Here is a 26503-nt window from a genome sequence, read left to right as displayed (position 1 = left end):
GGCAAGCTTATAGCCAGGAATTTCTAAAGAGTCCCAGGTAACTAAATCTCCATTTCCCACTAAGTTTGTCAGATTTAGACACTTAACTCCCTTAGGTCTGTTTGAAAGTCCCAGTCTAAAACTAATACAACAATGAAGAGCAACATAAACTGTTCAAGTAAGTTGAAATCAGTTCAGACTTAACTATCATATATCTAAAGTTTGCTGTAATAAAAATGTAGTTTAATCAAAGTGAGAGCATGCTTTTAGTATGGGTATTATTCCCGGTTTCCAAAATAAAACACTGTCACTGTGGCTTAAAGCAAGTGTGTAGAGATAACAAATTACATTCTGACAATTTTTCCAGTCACTTGGAATGCCAGACATACTCATAACTAAGTGAAAAAATACTCTTCAACTGTTTTTTATGTCTTGTGAAATGTTGTGTTTTGTACTTGGTCTTCTTTTATAGGCATTATTCTAAAGCATAGAGTCAAAGTACTGATGTTTGAGGATCTGCTGTAGCGCACAGTGGTTACATCTACTTTCTTCTGCTGCAATAGTTAAATAAATAAAGTTTATAATCTCTACCCTAGATCACCTTCTTCAGTACCAATTCACTTCCATCATGCACAGGGTCAGAATTTAAGATTGCTAAGGGAGAAATGTGAACAGAGTTCTAAAATAATCTAAATTAATATTTTTTTACATTGTTGCTCCCTTAACATAAGGCCTCAGAAGAAAATTTGATTCAATTATTTTCTTAATGGAGATATCAATGATACTCAGCATAACAGTCAAAACACAGTTTTTCTAATATTTAGGCTTGCACTCACTACACGCACTCTCTGTATCTCTTTTCTTGTTCTTAAAGTTAGCACCCACAATGTGGAGTCTAGTAGAAGAGACAAACAGGCAATTTTGTTAATGATGTATGAAGCAAAATAAAATATATTGTAATTTTCTAGAAATGCAATGTATTTGGTTTTGGAATGCTGGCTATTGTAAAAAAAAATTGTTTTACAGTGAATTCTAAATTACTTCTGTTTAGACAAACTTTTTACATGAAATCCCACATTACATGAAATAAAATATTTCTGGTTTTCCATTTTAAATAGCTGTGAGACATACTATAAATTCCAGTCAGGTTTGCCATTACATGATCAAATTTAATAAGAACGTATTTTTCACATAACATACACAGTGGTTATAAGCACATTGTCAAGTGTTTCAAATAGCATATGAAGTAGAAAAAAAGAGGGCTGTTGGGTAATATTTATTCCTTATATTGACCTAATAAGGTGAAAGGTCTTAGTGTTGCAAGTACTATTCTAAAAAAGTCTAAAAATCTTAAAATTAAATGCTTGAGATTAAAATGATAAAGCCTTTTGAATTCCACAAAAGAAAAAAGAGCATGCCGTAATAAAATAAATAGTTTGCGCAGCCACAAGAGAGAGAAAGGGGGAATTTAATGGACTAGATTTCCTCTTTGGCTCAATATAACTAGTCCTACTGAGGTCAACATGGCTATGCCAGTATGAACAAGCTAAGGACAATTGGACCCTACAAGAAAAATATGTAAGAAATAGTATTTAGTCTGGCCTGGATGCTTTCTCTCTTTGTCTACTGTCAGTCAAATGTAAGATAAGGAATACATGATTATATGAGCCTTGACATTAAAATAAATATGACAATCAAAATTATGTTAAATGGAAAAAATATTTATAGAAAATAGTGGGAGGTGATGTTCATCAATCATTTCTGTGAGGCTCAGTCTGTATGCCTTAAAAGTTGAAAATAATTTCAAGTTACTTACCTAGGTTAGGAACATGGTATTTTTACAAAGCAATTCAACTTGAGAACAGGGGCTACATTCACAAAATGTCTTGGGTGTTAAAAATTGAAGATTTCGAAGCTGTGCTTCAAAGTATCAGGTTTTTCATGGAAAATGTGCGTTTAAAAAATCCTTGGTGTAAGGTGAATAAGCTAGTAAAATTCCAGTTTCCAACAAAGCAGCACTGTTTCCATGCATAGACTCCAAACCCTTCTGAAGTACACATTTATTTTTTGGAACAGCCTACCTAGAGAATTCTATTTTTTTTTAGTTCTTCTTTCTTTCCTTTTTCCTTAGAGTGATCTTTGAAAAGGACATTAAAGATAATCTGGTTGCAATCCTACTATCATGGCAACTGATATCTTCCACTAGACCCAGGTGACTCAAAGCCCCATCCATCCTGGCCTCAAGCACCTCCAGGGATAGAGCATCCACCGTTTCCTTGGGCAATCTGTGCCGGAGTCTCATCACCCTCACAATAAGGAGTTTCTTCCCAATATCTAACTTGAACCAGCCCTCTGGCACTTTAAAGCCATTCCCCTTGTCGTAACCCTATATGTCCAAGTTCCAGGCTGAGTCAGCACTGGGTTACTTCCTTTTGCTGTGTCATTCTCCTTTAATGCATCTACTTTGACTTCTGTGATTATTATCCTGTACCAGAACTACTTACTGATGAGGAATGCCAAGATTTACTTACATAACTAGTCCTGGAATTTTTCAAAGTTTTCTCATAGGGAAGGCTCAGTGCTAAAGCTTTCTATTCATTTCAATTCTTATGTTCACCCCATCAGAGAGCCATTTGGAAGCCCAGTTCTAAATTTAACAAAGCTAAAGTCAATTGAAAATAGCTTTTAGCTAGTGAACTAGTGTCATGGTTTGAGGCTGGCACAATGCCAGTGCCCCCATGAAAATACACTTTCCCTAGTGGCTTCTGTGAGATGTGATCCGGAAACAGAACAAAGCAGGCTCCAACTTAGGAATAAAGGAAACAAACTTTGTTAACTACAACATCTAAAAAGGAACAGACACAAAACTAAGAATGAAAACCCACCAAACACATTCCTCCTCCTCTCCCCCATTGCCTCTACAGCATGAAATAACACCATAGATTTCCACACCGTCACCATCTATCAGATAATCAATTTTCAGTCCATCACCACCCCTTAGATAATTGACCCTCAAGTCCATCAGGGAGAGAGGAGTCCCCCCTTGCAGCATAGGCTTCCCTCGGAAACACAATTGAAACCTCTTGTGTTTCCATGTCACTCGTGGCACTACCCAGAGAACATCGGCCCTTGTGACTTCTTCCCTCCATGTCCAGTGCTCTCACCACTGCACATGGGCCAGGACTGCTTTTAGGGTTCCCCGTTTAAGGATGCTCTGCCCAGTTTCAACAAAAGCAGCAGTCTCTCAACTTCGGGAAAGCTGTCCCCCCCAAATTTCACCCCCTGGGGCCGAGGGGCCTCATGAACAGAGATCTTCCTCTTCTCTGAAGACAGAGGGCATCCCACACCCTCCTCAACCATCTCTGTTCATGCCACTGCTTCACTGCACTCTCTTTGGCTTCAACGCATTGCCTCCCCCAAAATGCAGTCTCTGGGTCACAGGAAAAGCATGGGTCTATTCATGGCCCTACAAGAAAGAGTCCAGCTCAAGGCCACTCAATCATCTCCTCCCACCTCTTCTGACATTTCTCACGTGCACCAACTTTCCTCACACTTGCTCATTTCCTCCTGCTTCATCTCTCTCTCCTCATTCTGATTCAGGAGGATCAGTATTTGTAAGGTTTCCATTACTCTATAAAGGGGTGAAAATCTTTGCCTCTGTCTGCTCAGAACTCCCACAGCTGCCGGGCACCTTCTCTCGCCGCATCCCCCGCTTCTGGCCAGCCGTGCTGCCAGACCATGATATCAAATTTCAAGGCAGCACAGGCACTGTCTCTCTCTCTCTATCTCTCTCCCGGGGGGCCCAATGCTTCTCAGGGCTCCTCCACCCTTCCATCTTTTGCAAGGCCTTCACCCCCCTCCTCTGCCCGAGGCTCCGGCCTACCTCACCCGGTCGCATGGCTTCCCTCCCCACCCAGCCCTGGCTAGGCAGGGGAGCTCTGACCTCCTTTACAGACTGAAACTAAAAGAGAATTCTCCTGGGAGTTCTTGCTTCTAACCCCTGTGTTCTCAGAGGCGGTCCATACCTTCAGTGGCCAAACCAGGTGCTAATATTCAAATCCAAGCACTAATTGATTTAACTACAACTTCCCAAAAAACTCATTTCCTTCTTAACCTACGACAACTAGCTCTTACAGTCTATCCCATTCTCCAGTCAATTTTTGTCTAAAATAAACCACCTATGGCAATCCAAAACTTTCAGAACTAACAAAACCTTGTTTTCTACATACATGGATTTCATCATTCTTAGGCTGTCATGTAAGCCCTTTCTGAAGCTTTTCTAAAGTTTAGGTATCAGCACTAAGCCCCCTAGCCGGGACTGGGCAATAAGTTACACAGACTCCATGCATTTACAGAAGTCTGATCATTACTTTATTAAGAACCCCATTGCTTTTTTTACATCCTAGTTCACTACAGGTGGACTTGATGGGTCCTTTACTTAAAACACCATCACTATTGGCTAATTAAGAAACCACCATTTGGTAAACAAATCTCCATAACACATTCCACATGTTCACAATACAAGGCGCAGCAAGTTAAGATAAAAAATGTTTCTCATTCTTTTCTCTGATATTCTCACGGACTTTTCCCTGAACGATGCCTGGGAAAGTTGTCTGTTTCTCTCTGTGACCAGAGAGCTGCTGCCACAGTTTAGGTAGTCAGCACCCTTTCTTTGCAGTGTAACATTGAATGTGTTTGTGCTACATCTTCCCCTCCACTCCTAAAAAGAAAGAGATTTTGCTGTCCAGCACTGTCATTCACATTGATGAAACCTACAGGGATTGAATCTGTACACTGTTCAAGTAATTAAATAATTCTTACAGGGAGAGGGGATGTATGCACACAGTGTGAAAAGATACACCATTCTCTATGGGAAAACCAGACTAACAATAAACCTGTACAAATATTGTGAAAATTCTTCACAAGTCCCTTTTCCTTATGCTCTTTACAGCTCTCTGTTTCTTCTCTGGATAACCATTTGACCTTTTTTCCTACTTTTTCTGCATCTGCTATTTTTCCCTGTGAGTCTATTCTTCCCTCATTTCTACTTTGTCTCTTTCCCTTCACTTTCAAAGTGGAAGGAAGGACATTTGAGGATCATTTATTTGTGGACATATATCACATTGTGACAGATATCACAAAGAACCAGCACTTCAGCTACTCTCCAGGACTGGCTGCTGGCACCAGCACCCAGCAGACAAGTGCTGGAACTTCCAAAAGTACATTGTCCTGCTGGAGATGCTGACAGCCTGTCAAGCAGAGCACGTGGCACTGAGGCAATGCAAGTTATGCCAGTGGTGGAGAGGTCAAGAAAGTAGTTCAAGTAGTTTCTACCCTAGGTTTTATTAGATTTCTTTTTGGGTCTGCTGGGAAACTGAACAAAACTACAGTAAATTCATATAGTCTCTGATAGAAGATAAACTCTACTTGCTCAAAATGTAATTTAAAAACTCCTTGTTGCAAGTAATTTCAAAACTACTGTCACTCCAAAAATAATTCCAAAATTCTTACAATCCTAATCCAAGCTTAAGGTTAATTTAATAAATTCAGCCTCCTACATTTAGAACATAAATGTCCAGCATTATCACTTTGTTTTTAAGGGCCAGAGCTAGTAGCTTTTTGTATTTTAATTTTTCACATCTGTGTCATATTCCTGTAACATCTGAAAATCTACAACACTCAGGATAAATCCACCTAATGAAGTCAATGGAGTTTTGCCAGGTGCAAAACAGTGCAGAATCTGTCTCAATGTTTTCATGATGGAATGCTCCATCAGCAAGAGAAATTGCTGTCTAGCTTTGGCAAGATCACTTGGATGCTACTGCATATATAATATTCCTTTTACGATGACTGCAGTTCAAGAACCTTCATGGAAGATTACTTCTTTTAATTAACAAAACCACTACATAGGTATCTATAGCATATCCTCAAAAAGAAACTTAAAATTCAGTTCAAGTAATTTTCTGAAAATAGGTTAAATAGAGGCTTTCCTGTAATTTATATAACTTACCATAAGACTTTTCTTACAAGGAGAGAATGGCACCAGAGGGGCAAGTTTTGAGAATCTGCAGAATCAAAGAGTAGCTGACATAGAAGGCACCCGCAGAAACTGGCAAATTCAGTCACCCTGCTCAAAGCAGGATGCTCAGGGCCATGGCCAGTCAGATTTTTAAACATCCCCATGTACTTAGCAGGATGGGGTTTCAGGGTAAGCTCAGTGACTCATATTCTGAAGTATTGTTTTAAAACTTTGAAATGCCAGTGTGTCCTATAAAGATAAGTCTGTGAATTTTGCTAGTGACACATTACATTTACATCTTAACTGAACCTCTGTCACATCAGTTACTGATGATCTTTAGTGTAACTGTGAGCAAATAACATCCTTTATTTTAGTATAAAAGAGCAATTACGTATTTTTGGAGGAGTGATTTATAGCTAAATTGGTTGAATTTATACAGAAGACATACTGATGAAAATCTCTATTCATCCTATTAAACTCTATTAGAAGAAATAAATCTAAGCTTTTTTGAAAACAATAGTAAATATATATATATTTAAATGATTCCCTGTAAAACAGAAGAGCTTGACTTGTAACATTTCACAAAACAACTTTCTCTGATCAGAATCAAGAAAGATTGAAAAATTTTCCCTTGTTCTATATATCTGTATGTTACTTCACTCTGAACGATGAGAAAGCCTCAAGTGCTTCAAACAAAACTTTTTCTGGGTTGCTGCAGCCCCATAAAGTACCAAGTTTCCAGTTCCAGTGGGTTCTGACGAGTTGTCGTGGTTTGGCCTGGAAGTGAGTTTCTGGGAAAGTTGTGGTCAAACCAATCAGTGGCCAGATTTGAAATTGGCACCTGTTGTGGCCACTGAGGATCTGGATACGCCTCTGAGAACACACAGGGGTTAAAAGCAGAGCATTCCCAGAGAAACTTCCTCTTTGGAATCCGGCGTTGGTGAGTGAGTCTGACCAACTCCCCCTGCCCGGGGGTGGAGGCTTCGTCGGGGTGGGGCAGGGGAGGCCATGCGGCCTGAGGGAAGGGAGGCTGGAGCCCTCTGCAAGGTGCAGGGGTGGAGGAGACCTGGAATATCTGGGCAGCGCCCCCAAGGAGAGAGTGATAGAGACTGTGCTGGCAGCACGGCCGGCCAGAAGCGGGGGATGCGGCGAGAGAAGGTGCCTGGCAGCTGTGGGAGTCCTGGGCAGACAGAGGCGAAAATTTTAACCCCTTGGTAGAATAATGGAAACCTTACAAATACTGATCCTCCTGAATCAGAATGAGGTGAGAGATGAAGCAGTGGACAAGTGTGAGGAAAGAGAGTACGAGTGAGAGATGTCAGAAGCGGTGAGAAGAATCCTAGGTGGGAAGAGATGCTGGAGTGGCCTTGGGCTGGACTCTTTCTTGTATGGCCATGAATAGACCCATGTTTTTTTCCTGTGACCCGCAGACTGTATTTAGGGGGAGGCAGTACCTTGGAGTCAAGAGTGAAGCAGCGGTGTGAACAGAGACGGCTGAGGAGGGTGTGGGATGCCCTCTGTCTTCAGAGAAGAGGAAGATCTCTGTTCATGAGGCCCCTCGGCCCCAGGGGGTGAAATTTGGGGGGGACAGCTTTCCCGAAGTTGAGAGACTGCTGCTTTTGGAACTGGGTGGAGCATCCTTAAACGGGGAACCCTAAAAGCAGTCCTGGCCCATGTGCAGTGGTGAGAGCACTGGACATGGGGGGGGAAGAAGTCACAAGGGCCGATGTTCTCTGGGCGGTGCCACGAGTGACATGGAAACACAAGAGGTTTCAATTGTGTTTCCGAGGGAAGCCTATGGTGCAAGGGGGGACTCCTCTCTCCCTGATGGACTTGAGAGTTGATTATTTGAGGGGTGATGATGGACTGAAAATTGATTATGTGAGAGATTGGTGACAGGGTGAAAGTCTATGATGTTATTTCATTCTGTGGAGAAAATGGAGGGGGGGAGGAGGAATGTATTTGGAGGGTTTTCATTCTTAGTTTTGTTTGTGTTCCTTTTGAGATGTCGTAATTAATAAAGTGTTGTGTTTTTCCCTCCATCCCCAATTGGGAGCCTGCTTTGTTCTGTTTCCGGGTCACATCTCACAGTAACCATTTTGGAAATATATCTTTCATGGGGGCCCTGGCATTGTGCCAGGGTCAAACCATGACACGAGTGGAGTCTGATATACTGAGTACCACTGGGGAAACCTCTGCAGATCACTGCAAAGACCAGAGTGAGGTGCAGAATTTAGGGTTACTATAAAAAGCTAGATGCACACCTTAACTTGAAATATGATTTTATCTGCAGACATACAGCCGGGTATACTTTTTTATAGAGCCACAGATAAAATCAAGCCTGCTCAGTGTTGTCTGCTCCTACAGTCAATGCTGTACTGAATGCTTTGGTTGTATGTGTAGAGCAAATAACTGTGTAACTGGAGCAACCCACACCTGACGTGCACCACACTGATCTGATTTCCCATTGCATAAATGTCTGACAATTATCATAAATAAATGAGAACACATTAATTGCTTCTTCAAGTCTCCTAAAATCCATGTAATTTATTCCTGAGTAAATTTGGTTCCTGTAACTGAAAAGAAACAAGCAGTAGCCAGGACTTCCCAGTAGCCATTTGAAGCCTCCCAGACTGCAAACATATGTGAGATCTAATTAGAAGCCTATAAAACTTGTGCTTCATTGTGTAAGCAATCTTTGGAAAACTTTGTAAAAAACCTGTAAGCACCAAGCGCACTTCCTGAAAACACACCTAGCAGAAAAACACGGATTAATACTTGAAAGGTCTTAAAAATACCTGGAAAGATTAAGCATTCAGACTTGGGACTATGACAAGTACTACCAAAAACCAGGAGCATTTAAAATTCCCAGTCAGAAACCCCAGAAATATTAGTACACAGTGTACACCTGGACATGCATGAAGAAATTGTATTTGACAGCATCTTTTGTTAGTAATACACTTCACTATCTCTTTCAGCTTTGCCTCTGTTACACAAAGTTCTTTGGGGCATTGGCCTCTCCTCACTATACCTGGGAGAAGCTCTACACAAAAACTGGGCCTTGCCTGTGGAACATCTATCTATATGATGTGGTGATGTGCTCTAATCCAATGCTGGCACTACAGAATTTGTAGAGCTGAATTCATGCTCTTCATAAAGTACTTCTCATTAAAAAATATCATTTCTTATAGTAGTACAAAGAAATAAGACATAGTATTCGAATATCATCCTTCTAAAATTTATTACAATGCTGATATTGGTTTATTATTAAAATTTAACACCACTCAGTGTCTTTGAATTATTCACATTATTTTCCAATCCAGCAATCACAGGAAGATTTTACAATCCACCCAGACAGATGATTTATAGCAGGCAGTGGAGAACATTTGTTTAAAATGTGTTTTAAAATATTTCAGATGTGGTTATCCAACATAAAAGGCTTTAATTTCTTCTTCATCTATTTCTTGATTCTTTCTAGATTAAGAAAACTTGATTTTAGCTTTTAGAACTCCATCTTAGTGCTTCTCCAGAACGTTTTCCTTCCAAATAGCTAGCATTCCTTCAGACTGAAAAGTCAGAATTCCTATCATAATGCAGTGGAAAAAATAAATCAGTACTTTCCTTCCCCCTCTCTACGAAACGTCAGGTATCCAGTATAATGTAAATTTCCAGTTCGGTGTAGTGATAATTATTAGCACATGTTTTTTGCTATGATATATGCTGTTTATCTTCTTGAAGTGTTTAATCATTTTGTACAAAGTGAGGTTTTGCATCTCCCTGAACTTCACAATTCCAGCTTTTTCTTCTACCCAAATAATTTTTTCTTTACACATATTTTTCTATCATTCTGTGAAGAAATTTCACTATGAGATCTCACAAGTGCCAAGCGTTTCCTTCAACCTGCAAGGTCTGCCATGGCTCGTACAGCCAACAATGGTGCTTTCCTTCCATGCTGCCAGGACACACTGTGTGCTTGTGCCCAGCTTGCTGTCTGCCAGGACTCCCAGGTCTCATAAGCAGAAATTCTGCCCAGCAAGGCAGCTCCAGCCTGCATCCCTGCTCCAGGTTCTTCCTTCCCAGCTGCGAGACGTCACATGTCTTTTGTTCCCCTTTGTGCCCTTATGCTCCTCATTGTAAACCTGTTGAGCCCTCACTCTGTGGCCCGCACCAGGTGATGGACAGAGATGCAAAGGACAGGGTCAGCAGGTGCCCCTGTGGTATCCTTGTCATTGGCCTCCAAGCAGAGTACAGCCTGCTGACCATGCCCATCCAGTCAGTTCTCCACCCACTCTGTAATGGCCTAACTCACATAGAGCAATACTGTAAAATACTGGGGAAGAGTGTTGGAAGAATTGCTATTGCCTTTAGAAAAGAGTCTCTTTAGCAATTACTGCATTTCTCACAATCTGCTCATACAAGCAGGGGTCATGTTGGTTCATTTTACTGATCTCAGACTACAAAAAAACACATGGAAAGGGAACTGCAGTATCAATTAAAACAAATGCACCTTTATTGAAGGATCACAGCAAATGAGTTAAAGGAATTGGGGAAAGGAAAAGAACAGAAAAGAGGGGAAGGGAGAAAGAAGGAGTATAGCTACCAAACGTAGAGATGAACTCCTCTGCAGTCCAGCTGAGGATCCACCTGTTATGTCTGGGAGATCTCGAAAGTCCTGATTAACTCAAGGCTCTATTACAGTCTATTGCTGAAGGTGGGGAACAGATCTTGGAACTGTTGAGGGGGAACAGATAATCACTGAGGGGGAAAGAAGGTACAGACAGTCCATGTTCTCAGCAGTAGGTGAGAACCATTGTCTTTTTGGTGTAATGGCCACACCTGCAGGCAAATATCTTGCTTTGGTCAGGTTAGCTCCTGTTGAGGTGAACACCCGATGTGTGGGGACACGAGGCTTGACTCCATTTTCATCAGAAGGCTGATTTATTATGTTATATAATATATTAAAATACTACATTAAACTATACTAAAGAACAGCGAAGATGATCAGAAGGCTACAAAGAACAAGAATAGAATCGAATAGCATGCATAACAAAATCCTGTGACTGCTCACAGCCTTGGCACAGGTGGCTGTGATTGGTCACTAATTGAAAACAATCCACATGGACCAATGGAAGATGCACCTGTTGCATTCCACAGCAGGAGATAGTTATTGATTACATTTCTTTCCTGAGGCTCTCAGCTCCTCAGGACGGGAAAAATCCTAGCAGAGGATTTTTCATAAAATATCATGGCTACAAGCTCCCCCACACACCTACCCCCTGTTAGGGGTTTCAGTCTCAGTCCTTGGGATGGGGGAGCTTTTCATATAGGGGTCTCATGTCTCAGTCCTTGAGAGAGAGAGGCTTCTTCCATCTCAGTGCATCCATCATGGTGATTGAAAAGCAGATGAGGGGGTCTTCTGTGGAGGGACCACCAAAGGTTACCCCAGAAAAGTCCAACCAGGCCAAGAGGTGGGGAAATTCACAAGCCATTGTCGCAAAGCAGGTGCAAGCACATAGGGAGTGTTGCCCCTTGGCAGGCCCTGCTAGGAGCAGTCACTCTAGACACAGCTGTGAAAAATCACTTGGCAGGCCAGAATTCTGCTCAGGGGCCTCAGGATCCTGATGTCTATCCTTGAGACGGTTGTGAGGCAAATGAGGGGAACTCTAGACCATCTCTCACATGTGTTTGGAAAACTACAGCATAGAGAGAACCTTTTATATTTCACAGTTAACTTCACAAAATTATTTTTTACTCCATTATTTGCAGTACTACCTTGTCTTTAGAGGTTTTGATAAACTGTAGAGCTAACTTTGGTACCAGAACAGCTCTTCACCAGAGTAACACCAGTGACTGTCCCAAAATCTCTTAAGATTTATGTTAATCTAAGTGATATCAATGTCAAGCTTTAATTCTTTCCCAACTAGGTGTCTTGAGGTAGCAAGAGTTTATCATTACTTTTTTGCAGGCTTGCTGACAGGATTGTGCAATGTTTTATTTGTGGTGAAATTACAATATTCTGGTGAGATTTGCGGTTATGTGTGTATGTGTTTCATCAAATTAAAAGTTTGGAGTAAGATGCCAGAATGCTTTTGATATGTCATATGCAAATCAGACCAGATGACAGCTCTGATTGCTGAGCAGTCCTATGGCACTGCCATTGTTCTGCTTGTGTGGTTTCCATATTGCCAGTGTAGTCAAACCCAATTGTTTCAATTATCCCTTCAGAGTAAAGACATGTCAGTGTCTTGCATAAATACAATGATCCCTACAGCAGTATGCAAAATGTCTCTTTTCACATCTCACAGCTTCTGGTGCAGAGTTCTGCAGCACTGTAATTAAGTCTAAGTAGACTTAGAGAGTTACACTAATGGTTATGTATATGTCCCTCATAGCTATTTGTTCAAGACATTCTTCATACCATTTAACTTGCTTCAATTATGCAGGTTGTATTTTGCCTACTGATATTTTTGCATGGTAATTTTGTAAAAGTAAACATGACCTACAGGATTTTCAATAATAGTAACTTAAGATCTGTTGCCAGGATTTTTAGTGAAAAAGCCTCTGCTAGGATTTTTCCTGTCCTGAGGAGCTGAGGGCCTCAGGAAAGAAATGTAAACAATAACTATCTGCTGCTGTGGAGTGCCACAGGTGAATCTTCCATTGGTTCATGTGGATTGTTTTCAATCAGTGACCAATCACAGCCACCTGTGCCAAGGCTGTGAGCAGTCACAGGATTTTTGTTATTCATTGCTGTTCTATTCTTGTCTTTGTAGCCTTCTGATCTCTTTCTCTCTGTTCTTTTTAGTATAGTTATAATGTAGTATTTTAGTATAATATATATCATAATAAATCAGCCTTCTGATCAACATGGAGTCAAGCCTCGTGTCCTCGTCCAAGGGGTCCAAGTTTAAGCAACAAAGATCTAAAGAGATTTGACATACACCTTTGTTTCTTTACACTACTTTTTAAATTCAACTGCTATTACAGTTACTCCCTTGTCTTGGTTTGAAAAGACAGGAGTCTGTGAAGGAAGGCAAAAGCCTCCTGTGAAATGGAAAAGGTAAACCCCCTCCTTCCGAATTATCACAATTTCAGAATTAAAAGGGCTCTCAGGCAAAGCTATGGGAATGGGAATAACAGTTCTTTACTAGGAAGAAAAAAACTAAATAACAATGTAATTTAGCACAAGCAAAAAAAAAAAAAAAACAACACTGGCAGAGTGAGAAAAAACCTGACACCCTGAGAAGTCAGGGTGTTGATAGTAGTCCAGCCAGATGGTGGCTGCTCCTCCTGGAGCGGCGATCTGCAGAAGGGTGTAGATCCTTTTTGAAAATGCGGCGAAGGAGCAGCTGGGCCTTGGTTCCTGATTCCTCTGGGAAATCCAGCGAAGAAGGCTGTCTGTGGTCTCAGAAATGCTTGTTTTATGGTGGCAGGGATGCTTGGCTCCTCCCTCTGGGTGCAGCATCTCCCAATGGGATGATGTAACTAATCTTACCAGCCACAGTGAGTAATTCAATAGCCCATTAGCAGGAGATTATCTTCCTGGCAGTGTCATTGTTCTTGAAAGAGATAAGAAAAACTGCCTAACCCCCAACAGATGGCAAAAATAGAATACATGCTTATTTTACAAGCCAGGACATTATCCACCCCTTATTCTATTTCCATCTGTGTCACAATGAAATCTTATACTCAGTTTTCACTTAAGACCAGGTTTCCCTGTGGTACACAACGGGTTTCCCCATCTTTCTGCATTACCCACCAAGTGTAACCAGGTCCTTGAGCAAAAACAATCCCACGGATGGGTTTGTCTCTGCCTGAGGTGGGGATTAATCCAGACAGTTTTCCCTAAAATACCCTTCATATGTACCACAGGGACTTTATCTCCATCTATTGTGTGCAAGGGTTCAGACTGGGCAGGGCCAGCTCGATTGATGGACCCTCAGGTGTTGACCATCCAGGTTGCTTTTGCTAGGTTATTTTCCTAGTTTCTAAATGTTCCCCCACCAAGTGCCTTCAGGGTAGTCTTAAGGAGTCCGTTGCACCGTTCAACTTTGCCAGCAGCTGGAGCATGATAGGGGATATGATATATCCATTCGATACCATGTTCTCTGGCCCAGGTGTTGATAAGGCTGTTCTTGAAATGGGTGCCGTTGTCAGATTCAATCCTTTCAGGTGTGCCATGTCTCCATAGGACTTGCTTTTCCAGGCCTAAGATGGTGTTCCGGGCAGTGGCATGAGGTACAGGGTAGGTCTCTAGCCATCCAGTGGTGGCTTCCACCATGGTCAGCACGTAGCGCTTGCCTTGGCGTGTCTGGGGCAGTGTGATGTAGTCAATCTGCCAGGCCTCCCCATACTTGTACTTGGACCACCGCCCCCCATACCACAGGGGCTTCACCCGCTTGGCCTGTTTGATGGCAGCACATGTCTCACAGTCGTGGATAACCTCAGAAATACTGTCCATGGTTAGATCCACCCCTCGGTCTTGTGCTCACTTGTAGGTGGCATCTCTGCCCTGATGACCCGAGGCATCGTGAACCCATCGAGCCAGGAACAACTCCCCCTTATGGTGCCAATCTAAGTCTATCTTTGACACTTCTATTCTTGCTGCTTGATCTACCTGCTCGTTGTTTCGGTGTTCCTCATTAGCCCGACTTTTGGGGACATGGGCACCTACATGACGGACTTTCACCGTTAGTTTCTCCACCCGAGAGGCAATGTCTTTCCATATATCAGCAGCCCAAATTGGTTTTCCTTTACGTTGCCAGTTGGCTTTTCTCCACCTTCCCAGCCAGCCCCATAGAGCATTGGCTACCATCCATGAATCAGTATAAAGGTAGAGCTTTGGCCACTTCTCCCTTTCAGCAATGTCCAGGGCCAGCTGAACGGCCTTGAGTTCAGCAAGTTGGCTTGATCCACCTTCTCCTTCGGTAGCTTGTGCAACCTGTCGTGTGGGGCTCCATACGGCTGCTTTCCACTTCCGGTTCATCCCTACGATGCGACAAGAACCATCAGTGAAAAGAGCGTAACGTGTTTCCTCTGCTGGTAGTTGGTTATAGGGTGGAGCTTCTTCAGCTCTTGTCGCTTGTACCTGCTCCTCATCGTCAGTGAGACTAAAGTTTTCACCTTCTGGCCAGTTCGTAATTATCTCTAAAATCCCAGGGCGATTCAGGTTTCCAATACGGGCACGCTGGGTGATGAGGGCAATCCATTTGCTCCATGTGGGGTCGGTGGCGTGATGGGTAGTAGGAACCTTTCCTTTGAACATCCACCCCAGCACTGGTAGTCGGGGTGCCAGGAGGAGTTGTGCTTCCGTGCCAATCACCTCCGAGGCGGCTTTAACTCCTTCATAGGCAGCCAAGATTTCCTTCTCTGTTGGGGTGTAGTTGGCTTTGGACCCTTTGAAACTTCGGCTCCAGAATCCCAATGGTCGACCTTGAGTCTCACCAGGCACCTTCTGCCAAAGGCTCCAGGACAAACCATTGTTCCCGGCTGCAGAGTAGAGAACATTTTTGACTTCTGGTCCCGTTCTGACTGGGCCAAGGGCTACAGCATGAGCGATCTCCTGCTTGATCTGGGTGAAGGCTTGTTGCTGCTCAGGGCCCCAGTGGAAATCGTTCTTTTTGCGGGTAACCAGGTAAAGAGGGCTCACAATCTGGCTATACTCGGGAATGTGCATCCTCCAAAAACCTATGGCACCTAGGAAAGCTTGTGTTTCCTTCTTGCTGGTTGGTGGGGACATAGCGGTGATCTTGTTGATGACCTCAGTGGGAATCTGGCGCCGTCCGTCTTGCCATTTCACTCCCAGGAACTGGATTTCTCGGGCAGGTCCCTTGACTTTGCTCTTCTTGATGGCGAAGCCAGATTCTAGCAGTATCTGGATGATCCTCTTACCTTTCTCAAACACTTCTGCTGCTGTGTTCCCACACACAATGATGTCATAGATGTACTGCAGGTGTTCTGGAGCTTCACCCTTTTCTAGTGCAGTCTGGATCAGTCCATGGCAGATAGTGGGACTGTGTTTCCACCCCTGGGGCAGTCGGTTCCAGGTGTACTGCACGCCCCTCCAGGTGAAAGCAAACTGAGGCCTGCATTCTGCTGCCAGAGGAATGGAGAAAAACGCATTAGCAATATCAATAGTGGCGTACCACTTCACTGCCTTGGACTCCAGCTCGTACTGGAGTTCCAGCATATCCGGTACAGCGGCGCTCAGCGGTGGAGTCACTTCATTCAAGGCACGATAGTCCACAGTCAATCTCCATTCTCCGTCAGATTTGCGCACAGGCCAGATGGGGCTGTTGAAGGGTGAGTGGGTTTTGCTGACCACCCCTTGGCTCTCCAGCTCACGAATCATTCTGTGGATGGGGATCACGGCATCTCGATCCGTCCGATACTGCCGGCGGTGCATTGTCGAGGTCGCAATTGGCACGAGTTGCTCTTCCACCCTCAGGAGTCCTACTGCAGACGGGTTTTCTGACAGTCCAGGCAAGGTGTTCAATTGCTTAATGTCCCCTGCCTCTACAGCAGCTATGCCAAAAGCCCACCTGTGTCCCTTTGGGTCTCTGTAATAGCTGTTCCGGAGGAAGTCTATGCCCAGAATACACGGGGCCTCTGGGCCAGTCACTATAGGATGTTTCTGCCACTCCTTCCCAGTCATGCTCACCTCGGCTTCCACCAGGGTCAATTGCTGTGATCCCCCTGTCACACTAGCAATAGAAACAGGCTCTGCCCCCACATGTCCCAATGGTATCAGGGTACACTGCGCACCAGTATCAACTAGGGCATCGTATTTTTGTGGCTCTGATGTGCCAGGCCATCGGATCCACACCGTCCAGAAGATCCGGTTTTCCCGTGCCTCTCCCTGGCTAGAGGCAGGGCCCCTCTAACACTGGTTATTATTCCTCTCCTGGGTATACATACTAGAGGTCCCTTCAAGGGGATCTGACAGATCGTACCCAAAAGCTTGGTCATGGGAGGTTGAGGCTACCTTCACCTTGGTGGAACTCCCCCAGTTAGAGTTTCCCTCCTTGAGTTGACGGACCCGTGCTGCCAGGACAGAAGTGGGTTTCCCATCCCACCTCCCCATGTCTTCCCCGTGGTCACGCAGGAAGAACCACAGATTAGCCCTTGGGGTGTACCCTCTCTCTCTAGCTGGGGAATGTTGGGCTCTGACTTTGGGGCCTGTGACTCGTATGGGTGCTGCATTAACCTTCCTCATTTCCTCCCTCATCTCTTCTTTGAACTCCTTAATCACAGCTGAGATATGAGCCTGCATTGGGCCATTAATCATACTCTCATAATTCCTAAGTTTGTTGGCAACAGAGCCCACTGTCTCTCGGTTAGTGTCAGCATCAATTGTTGCAATGAAAGTGGTGTACTGAGATGGCCCCAGATTTGCCAGACTCCACAGCATTTGCCCTGTGCACCTGACCTTGTCGGGGTCATTATTATGTTGTGCATCCCTCCCAAAGAGTACCTCTAATACTGCCACTTCCCTTAACTGTTGGATCCCTTCCTCCAGGGTCTTCCAACGCATTCTATGGTGGTGCTCCTGCATTCTCTCCCTGTGGACAAACCTCTCTCTGACATTCATTAAAAGCCGCTCCCAGAGAGAAAGGGATCCTGGCTCCCTTACAAAAATCTGATTCATACCTGAGTCCTGGGTTAAGGGTCCCAAGTTCCTTGCCTCACCACCGTCCAGCTGCACGCCTGTACCCATAAGGTCCCAGACCCGGAGTAGCCAGGTAGTATAAGCCTCACGCCCTCGTCGCACAATGTCTTTGTGCAGATTACGGAGACTTTCGTACGTCAGGGACTCGGTGATGATCGCAACTTCTGGCTCCCCTGTGGGTTGTGAGGTTCCTCCATTCCTATCTCTATCTGGGTGCTCTGCTTTTATCTTAGACCTCCTTGTTTCTACCGGGGCAACTGCTGCTGGCTGTGACTGCCTTTGTGGTTCAGCTGGAACCTGGACAGTTGTAACATTTGTGGGTTCCACAGCTGTACTATTAGACTGTCCCTCTTCAAGGCAAAGGGCGGGTTGCTCACCAGCTGGTGAAATGCACTCCTTCAGCATCTCTTGCATCTCCTGCATCTCCTTAACCAGCACCCTCACCCAATCTGGGTGGTTCGTTTCTGAGGCAGGCTGTGAGGCAGGGTCAGGCTCTGGAGCAGCAGCATCTCCAGTCTCTGGGGTAGTGTCAGGCTCTGCAGCAGCATCCCTAGTCTCTGGTGTAGGTGTCAGGGTAGTTATCCAGGTTAATCTTCCCTTATCTCTGAGTGCTAAACATAACAGGCATATCAGCAACACCACCCATTGTATGATATCATTAGCACTTAGAGTGGATCTTAACCCTTCGAAAACTGGTGGAGCAGACCCAAAAAGATGGTTAAAAGGTTGGGAGAAAGTTTCCCCCCGTGTCATTTCCTCACAGTAGGTACCATTATTAAAGTAACTCCAAAAATATGCAGTTAGAGTGTGATAGCTCTGAATCCATGTACCTGCCATCCAGAGGAAATTAAAGATCCATGAATCCTTCACCCAGAGGACAAACTTGATAACAGACACAGTGGCCTTAGTTATAGGACCCATATTTAGATAAGGGCCTGAAAATGGGAAGTATACACTTGCGACCACATGCCACCCAAACCAGGGAAAACTAGACCACATGGTGGTACTTAAAAATTAAACTACTTAAGAACTGTTAATCCCTTTTTTTTTCTCTCAATGCCCTCGTGTCGCAAGTTGGGCGCCAAAATCTGTCTTGGTTTGAAAAGACAGGAGTCTGTGAAGGAAGGCAAAAGCCTCCTGTGAAATGGAAAAGGTAAACCCCCTCCTTCCGAATTATCACAATTTCAGAATTAAAAGGGCTCTCAGGCAAAGCTATGGGAATGGGAATAACAGTTCTTTACTAGGAAGAAAAAAACTAAATAACAATGTAATTTAGCACAAGCAAAAAAAAAAAAAAAAACACTGGCAGAGTGAGAAAAAACCTGACACCCTGAGAAGTCAGGGTGTTGATAGTAGTCCAGCCAGATGGTGGCTGCTCCTCCTGGAGCGGCGATCTGCAGAAGGGTGTAGATCCTTTCTGAAAATACGGCTAAGGAGCAGGTGGGCCTTGGTTCCTGATTCCTCTGGGAAATCCAGCGAAGAAGGCTGTCTGTGGTCTCAGAAATGCTTGTTTTATGGTGGCAGGGATGCTTGGCTCCTCCCTCTGGGTGCAGCATCTCCCAATGGGATGATGTAACTAATCTTACCAGCCACAGTGAGTAATTCAATAGCCCATTAGCAGGAGATTATCTTCCTGGCAGTGTCATTGTTGTTGAAAGAGATGAGAAAAACTGCCTAACCCCCAACAGATGGCAAAAAATAGAATACATGCTTATTTCACAACCCAGGACATTATATAGCCCATTAGCAGGAGATTATCTTCCTGGCAGTGTCATTGTTCTTGAAAGAGATAAGAAAAACTGCCTAACCCCCAACAGATGGCAAAAATAGAATACATGCTTATTTTACAACCCAGGACATTATATAGCCCATTAGCAGGAGATTATCTTCCTGGCAGTGTCATTGTTCTTGAAAGAGATAAGAAAAACTGCCTAACCCCCAACAGATGGCAAAAATAGAATACATGCTTATTTTACAAGCCAGGACATCCCTGCACTTAAAACTTGAATAACTTGTACTTTAATTATACCAGAGTAGACACATAAGATAGTGAGGAAATAGATGAAGTTCAAATAAACTTTTTGTAATACAATTTGATATAACTAACCCAAAAGTTTTGAAAATAAAAGTTTTAGAATGGTCTTTATACAGAAATAAATTCATTATTAGATTAAAGCATATTTCTTGCCTTAGTCACACAAACTGTATTTTACAGACAATAGATTTACCAAATTGCCTGTCTTTACTCTTCACAAACTCTGCTTGAATAACATAAAATTGTTAGATGCAAGAAATGTTTAGCTGAAACTTGACGGGCTAGCTCAAAGGTATGTTTCTTGTTTGTTTTTGCTCACTTGAAACAGTACATTTTTTCCCATTCGAAAATTCATCCAGCATTCATCTGTTAGATGTAAACAAGCCCTGAAAACAAAACAAGCATTGCCCAAAACAACATCCAGATCTGCAAATGTAAATTCTCATCCTCAGCCCCACTTTGGTGTTAGAAGTATTTAATTTCCTTTGGGTCTGGATTCAGCAAACCATCTAAACCAGTGAAAGCAACTCCAATAAATGTTATCTTGCTACTTAAGGTACTCCTGGATTTAGGACTTTCTGAGGAAGCAAAACACATAACCCTTCTGTTGACTGAGAGAAAACAATATCTCATTATGCCCTAAACTGCCCAGGGTGTTTACAGTGAGGAAGGAGTTCAGTTATACATTTCGATGTGTAGGACACGACATGTGTGAGCAGCATGTGATTTTCAAAAAGCTCAGGTTATATCTTGAAGCAGTATGTCACTTAGGAGGGTTTGATCAAAACATTAATGATTACATAGATCCATGTCAACATTCAGGAGCTCAACATGTACAAAGCTTCCAGACAAAAGGAGACAGAAGATGGACTACAGACTGCTAGATGGTGGCACTGCAGAGGAGGTTCCCAGAGGCAATACATGGACAAAGGACTTCCTCTGAGGGAACACCACACAGACACATCTGAACAAACACCTTCTTGTGTGGAAGTGCAGCACCACAATTAGCATGAAAGCTGAGAGAAAGAGAGGGAAAAAAGGCTGGCCAGTGCTCTGAGGCAGATCCATCTAGACCTCCTCCATGGGATGCACTGCCAAAAAAACTGAAGGACTTTTAAATACAAAATAATCCTGATAGTGAGATTCCTGAGGGAACAGAGGGAGAGGTGACACCTAGACTTCCTGGACATTGCCTTGGTCCCTCAGGGCCCACAGTCTCCATATCACTAAACACTCACTAGAAAAATTTAGTCTGAAATGCCTAGTATATATACACATGAGTAACCTAAAACAGGGGAAGAAGTTAAAATGAACTGAAATTAAGAAACTTAAGATGTTAAGGTGCATGAAAAAAATTGAAACAAATTGATAGTAAAATGAAATAAAAGGTAGCAGAGGAGAGGAAAAAACCCCACAAGAATTGAACTACAAGAAAATTAATTGTGACTTGTTTTTTAGGTATTCAGGTTGGTGTGTGTATACTTCAGAGGTAAACATTTATGCTCTTGAAGTATACTTCAAGAGCATAAATGCTTGCCACCTTATAGCACTGTGAAGTACATACAGAAACATTAAGAAATATAATTTTGCTAAACTTACTTGACAACTACTTGAATGTACAACTCTGGATGACGGTTATGTAACTTCCCTGGGCTTACATATGGCCAGCAGTTTTCAGAGGATGCAAATAAGTAAGCTTTCCCTTTTAATTCAATCCTATGTGCCAATCATCTATGAAATGCTCTATACCTTAAGGGGAACGGACACTGAAATCTACCACCCTTCATGTGTTCTGCTTTGTTTTGGTTTGTTTACTGCCTTTGCTTTTTGTGCCTTACGGATGTTATTGCTCATTTTGGTATTTCTAAAGCACTCTTTTTAATATTTGGCACATGACTGCACTGCAGTGAATAGAAGTAAGAAGCTGTCAGTCTGATAGGCTTGCTTGGAGGTTGCTCTTTCTCTATGCTGTAATTGTATGTGAGATGTACAGAACCACAAGGAAACTAGAAAAAGCTTCCTTAGTGATAGAGCAAGTCCCTCCGTGCCATTATTACATTTCTTGTGCTACTGTGAAGCTCCATTGTACTGGGTACTGTGTGAATGCAGAACAAAAGTCTATTCCTGCTACAGAGCTGATATGGTGTAAATGATGAAATTAGCTTTAAATCACAGATCCTGCAAGAGCACAGGAAATAATTTAGCAGGTGTGGGAGAAAGCTGAAAAGCCTGCCTTGCTATTCAGCATTAGCTACATGTCAGGGAAAGTCCACTGTTTTAATGTAAACCTCAGGCCAGAGGTTGACTGTAAATTCTGCTGCAGGCTTCTCTGGTTGACCAACAAATCTTTCCAGGCAGCAAGTCAGGTAATAATCAATGGGAAAGCTAAATTACCTGCCCTTTTGCAGCTCTATTGACTGAGACACCCTAAATACATGCACATGTCCATCTTTTTCCACTAACACAGAATTGGCAGCGCAGACTCCATTCTTATCATCTTATGCAGTCCATAATACTATAGACAGTACTGCTGGAACTGACCTCAGGAGCTCATGTCAGACATTCTCCTGCCAAAAGGTAGGATCACTAATTCCTGAAGCAATTTCTGATGATCTGTTCTGCCGGCTCAGAAAAGACAACAAGCAGCAACTCCAAAATCCTGCTTTGGCATTTACTTGTTCCAGTCATTAGCGAGTTTTTCTGGCTTCTAATCCCATATCTCATCTGCTAAACCTGTTTTACTATATCCCAGTAGCAGAAGAGTTGTAGAAGATAGACTTTCTCTTTGCAGCTATCACACAGAGAGCTAAAAACTAATTTCATATCTCCTCTCCATTTTCTCCTTCTCTAGCTAAAGCCCCGTTCCTCAACTCTGTCCCCACAAGTCATGTTTCTGATACCCTTGTTAACTCTTGCTGCTGTCACCCTCACTGGGACACTTGCCTTTTTCTTAATGACAGGATATTGTTGAATCACATTCAGTTTGTGAGCCATTAGACATCTTCAGATCAATGGAGTAACAGCTATTTGTGTTATTAATTATTTTGATTTAAGGACTGAAACTTATTTGAGTGTTTCCTATTGCAGCACATCCCATTTCACCTATTTTGCAAGTTCTCAGTTTTTCTTCACACACTTCCTCCATTCCTTTGTTATATATAATACTTCATGTCACAGCCCTGTTCAGGGAGTGATGAACATTCATCCCTTCTGTGTTAGCACTCAAATCCATTACTACAGGTCTTTAATTCACACTTATCAGAGGGAGTCTGGAGTCTACAAAAAGCACCAGAGCCCAGCAGCAATGCCCCACCCTTGCTCTTCCCTCAGGCTCTCCTAGTGATCCCTACTCTGGAGCAGCAGCCTCAGTGAAGCTGTCCTACCGAATGCAACAGGAATGCTACAGACAGTGATTTGTGATCACCAAAGGGATTTACAATACAGATTGGGGCAGAGACTTCAGTGTCTGTAAAGTAACAGTCTGCAATTCTGAAGAAGTCTGAAGTGTGAGATCTCAACAGAAATGCATTAAAAACTTATCTTTGGCAGGAAAGTCAGGGATAGACATGACTGACTAGAGAATATTGAACCAGAATAGGCACAAAAGGATCCTGCAGACTGGCCTAACTCCCTTGATATTCAATTATTATGTAGACTTCTGTGTCTTTCTAAGTGTATATTTTTAACATGAGAAACAAGTTTAAATAACAAAAATATTAGCACAGTTACTGCTGCTCTTTATGGTGTAATAGTCACTTTGTGACTTAGGAAAATCACTTTTTTAGGAGTTCTACAGAGCTGGGAAAATGAAAAGGTCAAGTTGCATGGCTCTGAACTTGCCCCTTTTAATGCTTTACTGTTGAAATACCATGACTTTTGGTAAGGACCTAGTCCTGTGTAAAACCCACAAAGCTAAGAACACTTGATCATTCTTTCAGAATTAATTTCTCAGAAACCAACTAATGCATTTTAGAAATAGCTGCAGGCAAATGTTAATAACGGATTAATCTTTCATGTCTTTGAGAAAATTTTAGATTAAATGAAGATAGGTTCAACTTCCCTTTGAGTTCCAAGTGTGTGTAAGATAACGACATATTAACTTTTATGATGAGACATACATTAACATGGAAACAACTTTCACCCAGAGCAAACAGATAATACCTTATTGTTAAGCTATTTAACACCAGCAGAAAGATAACATTTCAGTAACAAAGGAAATAATAATTATAATAACTGTTTCTTTAGGTAAGATTTTCAGAGAATACTCAAACTTGCTTCTCTGTCTGAGACCTGCTTTGATCTCAGAAGTTTAGAGGATAGTCCTTTGCATGTAAAACAGGTCACTTTTGATTAGTTTATAGCAATGAGAGAGTCTTGTTCTCATTAAATTAATTTATGACACACTTAATTTCCATGGATGGAGAAAGAGGTCACTTAGAAGGATGACAGCTTGTGCATAGGGTGAAAATCAGGAGTAACAACTGGTAACCACAGCTCTGATAAAAATACCATTCTTGCTCATGAAGAAAAATATTGTCCCCTAACCTGCCAAGTATAGGTATGGTGTAAAATGCACCATGTTTGTGTGATGACATACTGTGAAACCTGTTTCATGCACTAAGGGTTGTTTCTACAACACTGGGGCACTGAAATCCCTACTACTAGTTCTTGCATTATAACTAAAGCAATAAAGCCTTGGCTCTTTATGAAATACCTGAAGCTTCAGCACATGTCACTGAGAGACTGAGCGTGGGAGATGGTGATAAAGTTGTCAAGCAAAATGGCTGCCTTTGCCTTATGACTATTTTATGTGTGTATATGAGACTATATATTATGAACACCACCACTGCACCCTAAGTTTTAGCAATCATATTTCTCATTATTCTTGTCTCTTTACAAGGCTCATCCCACTACAAAAAAATGAACATTTTCATTCAGTCTCCTCCAGAAATAAGATCTCACAAACATCACTATGCAGGTGTTTAGGATGCTGACATATCATGTAAATTAAAGAAAAAAAAGAAAAAAAAAAGGAAAGGAAAGAAAAAAGTTAAAATTATTTACTCATCAGAAGTAATAAACACCACTTTCTTGATTAGTGCAAGGCTGTGAATGCAACTCTCATGCTACTGCTTGCATTTGGTAGTTTCTATTCTGTGATTAAATGTTTACATGGTGTTCAGTGTTAAGCACTAGATAAACCATTATTCTTAGTGTATGACAGTATTCCCTGTTGACATCTTTTAGCTGTCTACGCTTCTTGCAGCAGACTTGGCAAACATTTCTAGAATATCTAATGTTTGCTTACTCATTCTGAGTACACACTCTGAGTACAATGTTAAAAATTTAGTTGGGTGAGATCTGTAGTTCCCATTTCTGTGGCATACTTGCTAAGTCTTCTTGCAGAGCCCTACATTATTAATTTCAGATTAATTTTATCATCTGGCTGTACACATTTAATGGAAATCCCTGTACAAATACCTCAAGCAAAATGCTGAATTTACAGTACTTTTCAGGCACATTTATCTAAATTGACAACAATCAAAAGAAAGCTATTGAAATTTATGCATTTGTCAGTGATGCACTAAAACATCTTTTAAAAAAATAACAGGAAAGGAAAATCAAATGTGCATATTGTATTTCTGTCACATTGCTCACGTTGCAGTGAATGCAGCCAATTAGATTTGCTGCTTACCTAAAGTAGGATTGACTTGTCTGTCTGAAATATCATAACAAACCACCTACTTTTGCACTTATCTTTTAAGCATTTCCCCAGTGTGCAGGATCCAAGTACAATAGAACTTATATCACATTCAAAGCAAAAGCTGTTTTGAGCTTTCTAGTGCCTCTGGGTTCTTTGCCCACTCTACCAAGACAGCTTTACATCAGAGAAACACAGGCTGTCTGGGCAGCTGCTTACACATTCTGTGGACATGTCACTGGCTCAGACTTTCTTTAGATAGATGGTGATTATCCTTTTCTTCAAAGAAAAATAAAGCAGCCCAAGAAACTCTCACCCTGTCATCTGTCCTGCAATAACACAGCAAATGTGCAGGGTACAACCATTAAAGATTGGGGTCCATGTGAATACCTGGTGTAAACAGAAATGAGATATACTTTGATAAATTACAGCCAAAGACTGGGCTTCCAGCCCTTTTTTCATAAAAGCTGACAATTTCTCCAGGTTATCTGTTTGACAGGAAAAGAATATCTGCCATCTGCTAACATGCTACTTACATCAATCTGGTGGTCAGACGTAATGGCAAAGAAGGGGAAGAGGCAAACTGCTGTGCCTGAGGGCACTTGCTTAATGCTGTGTGCTAAAATGCAGCACACAAAGGACAAAGCAACCAAGACAGAAGCTATCCAAGATTAACTCTCTCTCCACATGGACAAGTGGGCCCAAATCTTCACTGACAGCAGGATAGCAGGATACTGCAGAAGGAGAGATATCACTGATGGGTGACAGGAAAACAGTCAGAAGACTGTCAGTGTCAATAGAATCACGTTTTTTTACTTTAGAGACTTATAAAACAGTACAGTCATCCTGGGGTCTACATGGTCCCTATGAAACAAGGAGCAAATGAAGATGGGCATCACCCTCCCCTCTATTACTGTACGAACTAGGCCTACGTTCCTACAAAGGAAAGGATGTGTATTTTAAAAAAGAACAGGGATTCTTCAGAAATAGAAAAAAATTATGGAATATTCTCAGCTGAGAAGACAGAGACACCATGTACATGTTCTCCAAGAACATCCAGTTTCCTCAGATATATCAGCAATGTGATAATACACTGAGAAC

At 42.3% G+C, this 26503-nt stretch overlaps 1 long non-coding RNA gene across 5 annotated transcripts in view; it reads right to left on the bottom strand.

The window, feature by feature from the left end:
• LOC135306123 (uncharacterized) overlaps window positions 1-26503 on the bottom strand; it is a 168188-nt gene that overhangs the window by 73897 nt on the left and 67788 nt on the right. For 2 of the 5 annotated variants that reach the window (XR_010366974.1, XR_010366976.1), the window contains exon 1: window positions 3610-3837. The exons of 2 other annotated variants lie outside the window; for them this stretch is intronic. This is a non-coding gene — a long non-coding RNA (uncharacterized LOC135306123). Of the gene's footprint in view, window positions 1-3609; window positions 3838-3862; window positions 3929-26503 lie in introns of those variants that run through there. One more of the 5 variants, XR_010366973.1, reaches the window with a different exon arrangement.

Source organism: Passer domesticus, chromosome 8 (genome assembly GCF_036417665.1).
Source record: "Passer domesticus isolate bPasDom1 chromosome 8, bPasDom1.hap1, whole genome shotgun sequence".
NCBI classification, from domain to species: Eukaryota; Metazoa; Chordata; class Aves; order Passeriformes; family Passeridae; genus Passer; species Passer domesticus.
This window is presented reverse-complemented; position numbering and strand designations above follow the sequence as displayed.